This window comes from Eublepharis macularius, chromosome 1 (assembly GCF_028583425.1).
Source record: "Eublepharis macularius isolate TG4126 chromosome 1, MPM_Emac_v1.0, whole genome shotgun sequence".
Taxonomy (NCBI): domain Eukaryota; kingdom Metazoa; phylum Chordata; class Lepidosauria; order Squamata; family Eublepharidae; genus Eublepharis; species Eublepharis macularius.
This window is the reverse complement of record NC_072790.1, coordinates 246,551,467-246,564,008: the sequence shown is the minus strand read 5'-3', so window position 1 is coordinate 246,564,008 and position 12,542 is coordinate 246,551,467. Positions and strand designations below refer to the sequence as shown.

Below are 12,542 nucleotides of genomic sequence, written 5' to 3'. Positions count from 1 at the left end.
TGAGCTCAGTAGGTGGCCTTGGGTAAGCCACTCCTCCCAGCCCCAGCTCCCCAGCTGCGTTGTGGGAATAATAATAAAACTGACTTGTTCACGGCTCTGGGTGAGGCACTAATCTGTCTAGCACAGCGGTATATAAGCACAGTTGTTGTTGTTGTTGTTGTTGTTGTTGTTGTTGTTGTTGTTGTTGTTGTACTTCACATGGTGATGTGCTGATATCACTTGAGGGCGCAAAGAAAGTGATGTCAGAGCATTGCCTGCAATAGCATTACATCACCAGAAAGTGTGCCAGGCAGCTGTTAAATTCTCCTTTCCCCCCTCTTTCCCTCCTAATGGCCAGGTGAACAATTGCAGGAAGTGGCAGCTTGGGTTGGTGAATTCCCTGATTCCACCAAGGAGAATGGCAGCCCTAACATTTCCCCCAGTTCTGATCATTGTTTTAGAAGACTATGTTTTCACCCATAAAGAGTTACATAGTCTGATAAATATTTTTTTCCTGTCATGAGAAAGAATAACTTTTGGGTAAGAGAAAATAATTATTCCAGTTCACCAAGTTGGACTCGAAACAGAAGGCGGCTTTCAACTCAAGTTTCTATATTCAGAACAACCAATCACAGTCTTGTACCAATGAAACAGACAGCTGAAGATGCCCCACTGCAGTGCAGACCTTACAAATAGAGACCCGCCTTCCCCTTTCATCTCATGCAGTCTAGCTGAATATGAAAGTGGTCCTGGAAGTCTTCATTGATTTCTTCCACCCAGTTTCTGGGCATGAATATGAATAATTCTCTCTCTAAGAAACAGAATTTCTCTTTCTGTTTCCTTCCAGACTTGAATCAGTATAACCACTATAGATTTTCTGAATGAAAAAATCATTTTTTTTAAAAGGACCACTGCAATCCTCCCCATACCTTTATACCTCAGCATACCTGTTCACCTCAAATGCATCAGGTAGGAAGCTCTCCTTTAGGTGGCCCAGGCAATACTCTTTCAGACTGTGGAACAAGGCTCACATGATCATTTTATTTTACACAGGGGAAAATAATTTCCAATATGCAATACTAGTGACTGAACAGGGCCCTCATCTACTGAGGAAGCAGACAGGAAAAGTCTTGTCTTCATATGCCCTCATTATCTGGCCCTCCAAGACAACTAGTTGGCCACTGTATGAAACAGTATGCTGGACTAGATGGACCAGTGATCTAATGCAGCTGGTCTTTAAATCTGTTTTTCTGTTCTTATGCAGGCTTTTAACTTTGCTTTACCTTTAGATGCTAAAACCTCAGTTCAGAGATGGGGAGGATTTGCCCTAATCCTTTTTTTAAAAAAAAAAAAACTTAGTTCTACTATCCGGTAGAGAGGCAAGGTGGAAAATGAACTCACTGAAACTTACAGCTGACACTTGGCTCGGGTTTGCGGAGCAGCAGAGGGAAGGGCATTAGGAAGAACTTCCTGACATTTGCAGCAGCCCTTCAGTGGAACAGGCTTCCGCAGGAGGTGGTGGGCTCTCCTTCTTTGGAGGTTTTTAAACAGAGGCTAGATGGCCATCTGACAGCAGTGCTTATTCTGTGAACCAATAAAAGCAAGGAGTCTCACGTGTACTGACTAATGAACCTTTTAACAAAAATTATGTGTCAGTTTCTTATTTAATGCTACTATATGTAATCTAAATAACATACACAGTGGTACCTGATAGTACACTATAGAGAATATGAGAGCCCCTTCTTACATACCCAGGGTAAAGCTGATCACCAGCTTGGGATCAGGTAGCAATTTTCCACAGGCAAGTTTGTCTAGGGATCCTGATGGTGTTTTGCCATCTTCTGGGCATGGAGCAGGGATCACTGGATGTGTGTGTGTGTGTGCAGGGGGGAGGTATTTGTGAATTTCCTGCAGTGTGCAGGCGGGTGGGCTAGATGAACCCAGAGGTCCCTTCGAATCCTATGATTATATTATTCTAAGAACCAAATGGAGCCAATTGGTCAAGTACAAGTGCCAAATTTTTCAGCAGGGAGGGGTACCTTGCTTCACTGTCCAGGAAAATGTCGAAACCCTTAACAAGCTTTTCACCACGACAGATGCACAGGGCTGTTCTTCCAAGGGGCACTAACCTTGGGAACTCAAAGCGGCGGCACAGGAGGGTCCCTTCTGCTATTGGGCATAAAATGACAGCTTGCAATTGAGTCTTAGGAAAGGGCAGGGGGAAACTTGTCTTAACTTCCAACCAACCCTTGATAACTCACGATGGGAATAAGGTCCCAAGGATGAACTGCATGCTGCCCATTATGCAATCCGCTTAGACTCTGTCTTCTGACACATGGAATGTAAGAGAGTCTTGATAGCATGGCCTCAAAAAGGGGAAAAGGGGAAAAGATTCCCAACCCAGATAGTTGCTCTTGTTAAACACACAAGGTCCACACTTACACACGGACACCTGTGAAAGTTTCTCTAGGGAGATTTTCCTTACATTTGTATTCTGAGACATGTGTCACAACTCACAACAATACTCAGAGGTGCAGAGTGTTACCCACGTGGCTTCACCAATTAATCTGTTACCCAAATGGACACGAACGGTGCAGGTGAATGGTTTGACAAAATGGTTTCCAGTTGGCAAGGGTGTCAGACAAAGATGCATATTATCTCTGTACCTGTTCAACCTCTATGTAGAGTATATCATAACGAAAGATGGATTAGATCTAGAAGAAGGTGGAGTGAAAATTGGTGGAAAGAACATTAACAATTGGAGATATGCAAATGACACCACGTTACTAGCAGAAAATAGTGAAGACTTGAAATGGCGACTGAGGAAGGTTAAAAAAAACACACCAAAGCAGGATTACAGCTGAACATCAGGAAGACAAAAGTAATGACGAGTAAAGAATTACACAATTTTAAAATTTACAATGAGGAAATTGGCGGGTTGTTTGTGCTGGCTATTTTTTTTTAATAACAGAGTGCCTTCACTTGTGTGGGAAGAATGGGTGGGAAAAAAGGCATGTGTGCATAGGTCCAAAGAGGTTTGTCCTGAAGGAGTATCTTCCATATTTCCAAGAGATCCATGCAGATTTCATGTCAGTCGTGGCAAATGAGCAGTTTAAAGTGACCATGAATAAAACAAGTTAGTCTATCATTGCCACCCCATTCAGAAAAGAGACGGACACCAGGTTGGATCTAAGGGCCACTTTATTAACTTAATACAGACAACACAAGCCAAACAGCGGCAAGGACCTAAAGCGGTACAGGTCAAGCCATGGTGTCCCATCCTGGACCACCGCCTTGACCTGTCTGGGCGAGCCCCCGAAGCCCCAGGTGGGACCCATCCAATGGATGGGGCGGACCCAGCCGGCCAGGCAACTTTGGTCACCCCCCTTTAAGCTCCTGACACCTCAGCCATATAGCAGTGAGGGAAAGGACTCTCAGGCAGGGTTTCCTGAAGGCAGCCTGCCTGTGGGCCTGGCAGCCGTCACAGCAGTACCAGCCCTTTAGGCAGGCCCCTCTTCCCACATAGGGAAGTGCCAAGGGAGCTTACCGTCCCGCACTCTACTCCTACAAACCAGCCATGACTCATCTAACAGGCACCACCTCGCACCAAATTCCTCAATCCCCAAGTATAGATGCAAGGTAGGAGAAAAACCCCCCTTTTCCTAAGCCAATTCGGAAAGGGGGAAAAAAATTCCTACCTGGCTCCGTACGGCAGCCGGCTTATCCTGCACCCATAACATAGGGAGAGGCGGGTGGGCCAAGCGACTGAGCAGCACTGAGCTGGGAGGGCAAAGCTGCGTCGCAATGCTCGCTCCGCCCTCCCAGCCACTCCTTATAAGGAGCAGAGGGGTGGTGCCGTCCATCCCTCAGGAGTGGCAATGGACAGCCCCTGGCTGAGCAGCAAAGCTGCTTGCCAGGAAGGGGCCGAATTGCCACCCCATTCAGAAAAGAGACGGACACCAGGTTGGATCTAAGGGCCACTTTATTAACTTAATACAGACAACACAAGCCAAACAGCGGCAAGGACCTAAAGCGGTACAGGTCAAGCCACGGTATCCCATCCTGGACCACCGCCTTGACCTGTCTGGGCGAGCCCCCGAAGCCCCAGGTGGGACCCATCCAATGGATGGGGCGGACCCAGCCGGCCAGGCAACTTTGGTCACCCCCCTTTAAGCTCCTGACACCTCAGCCGTATAGCAGTGAGGGAAAGGACTCTCAGGCAGGGTTTCCCGAAGGCAGCCTGCCTGTGGGCCTGGCAGCCGTCACAGCAGTACCAGCCCTTTAGGCAGGCCCCTCTTCCCACATAGGGAAGCGCCAAGGGAGCTCACCGTCCCGCACCCTACTCCTACAAACCAGCCAACGCCCGGGCCAAGCCTCTGCTTAGGGCCTGGTGCCCCACTGGTGGCCTAAGGCCAACTGAAGTCCTTGCCGCAGATCCCCTATAAAAATCATGTTACCTGTCTGAGACAAGTGCACCCCATCACCCCTGTAGAGGTCGGGGAATTCGGCCCTGATCCGAGGGTGAGGCAAATAAACGCCTAACCCGTCCCCCAAACCCTTTTGGATGGCCCTATTGGCCTTCATCCTCGCCCGCTCAATGGCCTGGCGATCTTTAGCCTCCCTCCAAACCCGCCGAGGGATCATAGCTGACCACATGATCAGCACCCCCGGCCAACGTGCCGCAATAAGGTGCATATCAAATAGCGCCTGAGAAGATAATGCCTTACCCTGCATCAGTCCCAAATCGTTTCCCCCTAGATGTATAACCAGGATGTTGGGTGGCGTGTCACACCCAACTCCAAACAACAATGGCAACAGGCCCGGCCACCGAAGGCCCCGACGGCCCCGCCATTCCACCGTAGCCCGGTCGCTAAACCCCAGCTGAGACCCAGCCGGCGTCCTGCATGCTTGATGGGCAGCCCAGAACACAAAACTGTGCCCACATATCAAGATGCGCTGACGTCCAACCCGCGACGCAGGACCTAAGAAAAACAACAATTAGTAACGTTTAAACATGCTTTAAAGGACGCACATAGGAGCGGTAAGCCGCGGACCGCCACCTACCAACCTTTTGGATAACCTGACCCGAATACCCCATGGCAGCGGCCGTCGAAGCCGCTCCAATTCGAAAGGAATGAGTCCCAAAACTCACGCCTTGCAGACCCAGCGCCGCCAGAGCTCGCTTAGTCACCGCCCAGAACTGGTAGCGAGTTAAGGGGAAGCCATCCTGGTGCCGGAAAAGGCATCCTTGCCCCCGACCCCGCACTTACCAATACCTTCTCAATGCACGGACAGGGCACAGCTCCACATCAGAGCAAGAGCCCAGCCGAACACAAGTCCCCTTACACATCTGGTCCGTCTTGGACCAGCGGATTGTCAGAGAAACCGTATCTCCTTCAAAAACTAGGTCACTGGCCATAAGAGCACGGCCCGAGGCATCCTTGCCGGATGAGACCACCAGCTCACCAACCTGGAGGGCCCCAAAAAAGGCCGTCAATGCGGCCGCATGAAAGAGCCTCGCCTCGTATCCTGACGCACAAACCGTTTTCCATACCGCACCAAGGCCCTTAAGTACGGACGGGGAAATGGGTTGTCGCGGATCCCTGTGGACCGCGCATTCCCTGGACCTACCCTCGAGCACTTTCCTCACCCGGAAATCCCCAGTGGCCTCAGGAAATCCCCGAGCTTTGCTAACAAAGGCGAGGGCGGCCAGTTGCCCCTTAATGGACTTCACCACCAGCCCCCGCTCCTTCTGGTGTACACAGAACTGAAGGATGTGCTCTACCGGAATGGGCCAGGCACTCCCAATGCCAGCTTCCCGTCTGAACCCTTCTAACTGGCCTACCGCTCTCCAATATGCCCTCCTTGTACTGGGTGCGATGGCTAGCTGGATGGCGCGGCACGCCTCGACCTCCCAAGCAGCCAAAGCTCTGGAGGCATCACTGCCGGACGAGGATCCGCCTCTGGGGCAAGCTGCCAGAAACGCTCCATCTGTTGGCGAGACAAAGCGTCCGCCACACCGTTGCATACGCCTGGAACGTGCCTAGCCTTGAACAATATATTGCGCTGCAGGCACAATAATGTAAATGCCCTTACCAATCGCATAACCAGTGTGGACTTAGAGGTCAAGGAGTTGACGACATGCACCACAGCCAAATTGTCACACCCAAAGTGGACAGTGTGGTTTGCCAGCTCCACACCCCATAATTGAACTGCCACCAGAATGGGAAAAAACTCTAAAAAAGTTAAGTCCTTAACCATGTCTGATGCCAGCCAATCAGCAGGCCACTGCTCAGCGCACCAGTGCCTCCGGAAATAAACTCTGAAGCCAGTGGAGCCAGAGGCGTCAGACGTAACCTGCAACTCTGCCTCAAGTAGCAAGTCATCCCGCCAAAAGGTAATGCCGTTAAAATCCCTCAAAAATTCCATCCACACCTCTAAGTCGGCGCGCATACCGCCTGAAACTCGCAACCTGTGATAGGGTGCACGCAGGTGAGCCATAGCGTCGCAAAAGCGACGCAAAAATGGCCTCCCAGGGGCTACAGCTTTGCACGCAAAATTAAGGTGCCCCACAAGCTGTTGCAGCTCAACCAAGGAAGCCTTGCGCTTACCCCTAAAATCCTGCAGACGGGCCCTGAGCTCCTCGACTTTATCAAAAGGCAATCGCAAGGATTGCTGAACCGTGTCCAACTCAATACCCAAGAAAGTGAGTACCGTAGATGGACCCTCCGTCTTCTCGTGAGCCAATGGAATAGGGATGTGCGTTTCGGCATTCTGAATGCCGAAAGAATGCCGAAACAAAAGTGTTTCGGCATTCTTCAAGAATCCCGAAACGTTTCGGGGAATGCCGAAACGTTTCGGGATTGCCGAAAGAAAAACCCGAAACGTTTCGGGATTCTTTCGGCATTCTTTCGGCATTCGAGAATCGCCATTTTGATTTTGCTAGCCGTTTGCCTTAGCAAGCGGCTAGCAAAATCCTGCTGGAAGCAAAGGCTTCCTGCAGGCTCTTAGAAGAGGGGAGGGGGGGAGAAGGAGTGAATCACTCACTCCTTCTGTCACCCCCCACCCCTCTTGCAAAGGAGGATAGGGAATCCTGCTTTGCCTTGCAAATGCAAGGTGCAAGCATTGCATTGCACTTTGCATTTGCAAAGCAGCAGAGATTCCCGCCAAAACTAACAGGTAGGGGAGGGGGAGCAGGAGGAGGGTGGCTCTTGGAGTGTGGGTGGGGAAAGGCAGGGGACTGGGGACTTTAGGAGTCACCAATCCCACTGCTGCATTCTCATGCCAGCCAATAGATTTAAATCTTTGGCTGAGGCTGCAGCAGGGGATTTAAATTTGGAGCAAGACTGTCTGGAACACTTCTGTTGCTGCTGCTGCTGAGCTGTGACCGAGAGAGGAGAAGAAGAGAGACTGCACCTGGAGCCTGGAGGACATCTGCCTGGAGGATCAACTGTGCTGGACATCCTGAGAGGACACCTGGTAGGCCTTTTTAAAATTTTTGTAAATTTTTTTGATGCTGGGCAATGTGCTGCTGTGGCCTGCCTCTGCAAAAAGGTGTTGCAGTTTATTCTTGGCATGGCCTGGGGGACAGGTTGGGCAGACAATGTTTGATGGTGGGGTGGGGGTTTCAGCATTGGTTGTTGTGCTTGCCTTCTTTAAGCTTGATCCACTGTTTTAAGATTAAAACAAGAGTGTGCCAGCTTTGGGCCTACACAGGCCAGAAGCCTTTCTTCTGGCTGGCTCTCACAGTTGTGCTCCACAATCTGGAATGGTGTGGCTTGCTTTTCTGTGTCTGGTCCCCTGCTTGCAAGGATTCCCAACAGGCTCCGTCCTGATCAACTGTGCCAGCCTGTGGGCCACACACAGGTATGGCCTGGGGGACAGGTTGGGCAGACAATGTTTGATGGTGGGGGGGGGGTTTCAGCATTGGTTGTTGTGCTTGCCTTCTTTAAGCTTGATCCACTGTTTTAAGATTAAAACCAGAGTGTGCCAGCTTTGGGCCTACACAGGCCAGAAGCCTTTCTTCTGGCTGGCTCTCACAGTTGTGCTTCACAATCTGGAATGGTGTGGCTTGCCTTTCTGTGTCTGGTCCCCTGCTAGCAAGGATTCCCAACAGGCTCCGTCCTGATCAACTGTGCCAGCCTGTGGGCCACACACAGGTATGGCCTGGGGGACAGGTTGGGCAGACAATCTTTGATGGTGGGGGGGGGGGTTCAGCATTGGTTGTTGTGCTTGCCTTCTTTAAGCTTGATCCACTGTTTTAAGATTAAAACCAGAGTGTGCCAGCTTCGGGCCTACACAGGCCAGAAGCCTTTCTTCTGGCTGGCTCTCACAGTTGTGCTTCACAATCTGGAATGGTGTGGCTTGCCTTTCTGTGTCTGGTCCCCTGCTAGCAAGGATTCCCAACAGGCTCCGTCCTGATCAACTGTGCCAGCCTGTGGGCCACACACAGGTATGGCCTGGGGGACAGGTTGGGCAGACAATCTTTGATGGTGGGGGGGGGGGTTCAGCATTGGTTGTTGTGCTTGCCTTCTTTAAGCTTGATCCACTGTTTTAAGATTAAAACCAGAGTGTGCCAGCTTTGGGCCTACACAGGCCAGAAGCCTTTCTTCTGGCTGGCTCTCACAGTTGTGCTTCACAATCTGGAATGGTGTGGCTTGCTTTTCTGTGTCTGGTCCCCTGCTTGCAAGGATTCCCAACAGGCTCCGTCCTGATCAACTGTGCCAGCCTGTGGGCCACACACAGGTATGGCCTGGGGGACAGGTTGGGCAGACAATGTTTGATGGTGGGGGGGGGGGGTTCAGCATTGGTTGTTGTGCTTGCCTTCTTTAAGCTTGATCCACTGTTTTAAGATTAAAACCAGAGTGTGCCAGCTTTGGGCCTACACAGGCCAGAAGCCTTTCTTCTGGCTGGCTCTCACAGTTGTGCTTCACAATCTGGAATGGTGTGGCTTGCCTTTCTGTGTCTGGTCCCCTGCTAGCAAGGATTCCCAACAGGCTCCGTCCTGATCAACTGTGCCAGCCTGTGGGCCACACACAGGTATGGCCTGGGGGACAGGTTGGGCAGACAATCTTTGATGGTGGGGGGGGGGGGTTTCAGCATTGGTTGTTGTGCTTGCCTTCTTTAAGCTTGATCCACTGTTTGAAGATTAAAACCAGAGTGTGCCAGCTTTGGGCCTACACAGGCCAGAAGCCTTTCTTCTGGCTGGCTCTCACAGTTGTGCTTCACAATCTGTAATGGTGTGGCTTGCCTTTCTGTGTCTGGTCCCCTGCTAGCAAGGATTCCCAACAGGCTCCGTCCTGATCAACTGTGCCAGCCTGTGGGCCACACACAGGTATGGCCTGGGGGACAGGTTGGGCAGACAATGTTTGATGGTGGGGGGGGGGGGTTTCAGCTTTGGTTGTTGTGCTTGCCTTCTTTAAGCTTGATCCACTGTTTGAAGATTAAAACCAGAGTGTGCCAGCTTCGGGCCTACACAGGCCAGAAGCCTTTCTTCTGGCTGGCTCTCACAGTTGTGCTTCACAATCTGGAATGGTGTGGCTTGCCTTTCTGTGTCTGGTCCCCTGCTAGCAAGGATTCCCAACAGGCTCCGTCCTGATCAACTGTGCCAGCCTGTGGGCCACACACAGGTATGGCCTGGGGGACAGGTTGGGCAGACAATCTTTGATGGTGGGGGGGGGGGGGGGGTTTCAGCATTGGTTGTTGTGCTTGCCTTCTTTAAGCTTGATCCACTGTTTTAAGATTAAAACCAGAGTGTGCCAGCTTTGGGCCTACACAGGCCAGAAGCCTTTCTTCTGGCTGGCTCTCACAGTTGTGCTTCACAATCTGGAATGGTGTGGCTTGCCTTTCTGTGTCTGGTCCCCTGCTAGCAAGGATTCCCAACAGGCTCCGTCCTGATCAACTGTGCCAGCCTGTGGGCCACACACAGGTATGGCCTGGGGGACAGGTTGGGCAGACAATCTTTGATGGTGGGGGGGGGGGGGTTTCAGCATTGGTTGTTGTGCTTGCCTTCTTTAAGCTTGATCCACTGTTTGAAGATTAAAACCAGAGTGTGCCAGCTTTGGGCCTACACAGGCCAGAAGCCTTTCTTCTGGCTGGCTCTCACAGTTGTGCTTCACAATCTGTAATGGTGTGGCTTGCCTTTCTGTGTCTGGTCCCCTGCTAGCAAGGATTCCCAACAGGCTCCGTCCTGATCAACTGTGCCAGCCTGTGGGCCACACACAGGTATGGCCTGGGGGACAGGTTGGGCAGACAATGTTTGATGGTGGGGGGGGGGGGGTTTCAGCATTGGTTGTTGTGCTTGCCTTCTTTAAGCTTGATCCACTGTTTGAAGATTAAAACCAGAGTGTGCCAGCTTCGGGCCTACACAGGCCAGAAGCCTTTCTTCTGGCTGGCTCTCACAGTTGTGCTTCACAATCTGGAATGGTGTGGCTTGCCTTTCTGTGTCTGGTCCCCTGCTAGCAAGGATTCCCAACAGGCTCCGTCCTGATCAACTGTGCCAGCCTGTGGGCCACACACAGGTATGGCCTGGGGGACAGGTTGGGCAGACAATGTTTGATGGTGGGGGGGGGGGTTCAGCATTGGTTGTTGTGCTTGCCTTCTTTAAGCTTGATCCACTGTTTTAAGATTAAAACCAGAGTGTGCCAGCTTTGGGCCTACACAGGCCAGAAGCCTTTCTTCTGGCTGGCTCTCACAGTTGTGCTTCACAATCTGGAATGGTGTGGCTTGCCTTTCTGTGTCTGGTCCCCTGCTAGCAAGGATTCCCAACAGGCTCCGTCCTGATCAACTGTGCCAGCCTGTGGGCCACACACAGGTATGGCCTGGGGGACAGGTTGGGCAGACAATCTTTGATGGTGGGGGGGGGGGGTTTCAGCATTGGTTGTTGTGCTTGCCTTCTTTAAGCTTGATCCACTGTTTTAAGATTAAAACCAGAGTGTGCCAGCTTTGGGCCTACACAGGCCAGAAGCCTTTCTTCTGGCTGGCTCTCACAGTTGTGCTTCACAATCTGGAATGGTGTGGCTTGCCTTTCTGTGTCTGGTCCCCTGCTAGCAAGGATTCCCAACAGGCTCCGTCCTGATCAACTGTGCCAGCCTGTGGGCCACACACAGGTATGGCCTGGGGGACAGGTTGGGCAGACAATCTTTGATGGTGGGGGGGGGGGTTCAGCATTGGTTGTTGTGCTTGCCTTCTTTAAGCTTGATCCACTGTTTGAAGATTAAAACCAGAGTGTGCCAGCTTCGGGCCTACACAGGCCAGAAGCCTTTCTTCTGGCTGGCTCTCACAGTTGTGCTTCACAATCTGGAATGGTGTGGCTTGCTGTTCTGTGTCTGGTCCCCTGCTAGCAAGGATTCCCAACAGGCTCCGTCCTGATCAACTGTGCCAGCCTGTGGGCCACACACAGGTATGCTGCTTTGGCCAAGGTAACCCTTTTTGGTTGCTGGCCTGGCACTCACAGTTGTGCTCCACAATCTGGAATGGTGTGGCTTGCGTTTCTGTGTCTGGTCCCCTGCTTGCAAGGATTCCCAACAGGCTCCGTCCTGATCAACTGTGCCAGCCTTCGGCCCACACACAGGCCTGCTGCTCCGGCTTTGGTAACCCTTCCCGTTTGCTGGCCTGGCACTCACTGTTTTGCTTCACATTCAGGTTGTTTATCGTTGGTGGACCTCTTCTGGACTGGACTGCACTTGGTGGACATCGGCCTGCAGATCTCTGCGTGGAGGATCAACATTGCTGGACATCTGCACTGGTGGACTGGTAGGGTTGTTGTTAAATTTGGTTTTTGAGCTTATGTCTGCTGCTGTGCCTACCTGCGAGCATATGCTTTGGCTCTGTCTTTATGGCTTGGGCCGGGGGGGGGGGGCATTTTCTGGTTGGGCAAGAGGATATTGTTTGGGGGTTAGGGGGGCCAGCATTGATCGCAGTGCCAGCTTTCTTTCATGTTTCATTTTTCAAGTTTGAGTGTGGGGTGGGCATGAACTGCTGTTTCACAGGACTAAAAAATGAGTGTGCCAGCTTCTGGCCTGCACAGGCCAGAAGCTCTGCTGGGTGGATGTGTTTTGTTTTGCTGCTGGTTGGCCCTAGCCTTTAAGGGGGGGGGGGCTGACTTGGCTTGTGCAACGGGGCCTTGAATTTTGGGGTTGCGTGTGCGGCGTGTGGTGTTGACTCTGCTAACATTTCCAATTTTCTTGACAGCATCGTGGAGGAGAGGAGGACCAGCTGCAAGACCGCCTGAACATCGCTGGACTGCAGGACTGGTGTTAGTGTGAGCGAGTCCGGGTTGACATTTGGGTGGCCTTGGGGGTGGGTTCTTGCTAGCTTGGGAGGGGGGAGGCTCATCTTCAAAACACCACATCCACACCCCACACCGACATACCACAGATACATCGGTCCCGCTAAATAGTGTCTCTTAGGTAGGTAGGCCAGTTGGTAGGTGATCAGTGGATAATTGCCCTCAACATAATTATTAGGGAAACCGAGCCTAGTTTTTTTTAAAAAACTAAATAGGGACTCAGCAGGGAAAGCATTAGTGAGTGAGTGTTAGGTTTGAATTCTATATATATATA

At 51.5% G+C, this 12,542-nt stretch overlaps 1 long non-coding RNA gene across 1 annotated transcript; it reads left to right on the top strand.

Moving 5' to 3' along the window:
- Nucleotides 1-7,359: 7,359 nt before the first annotated feature.
- LOC129345237 (uncharacterized) lies at nt 7,360-12,298 on the top strand. The gene is made up of 3 exons (XR_008598486.1): nt 7,360-7,458; nt 11,623-11,733; nt 12,172-12,298. It is a non-coding gene; the product is annotated as an uncharacterized LOC129345237 (long non-coding RNA).
- The last annotated feature ends 244 nt before the right edge of the window (nt 12,299-12,542 follow it).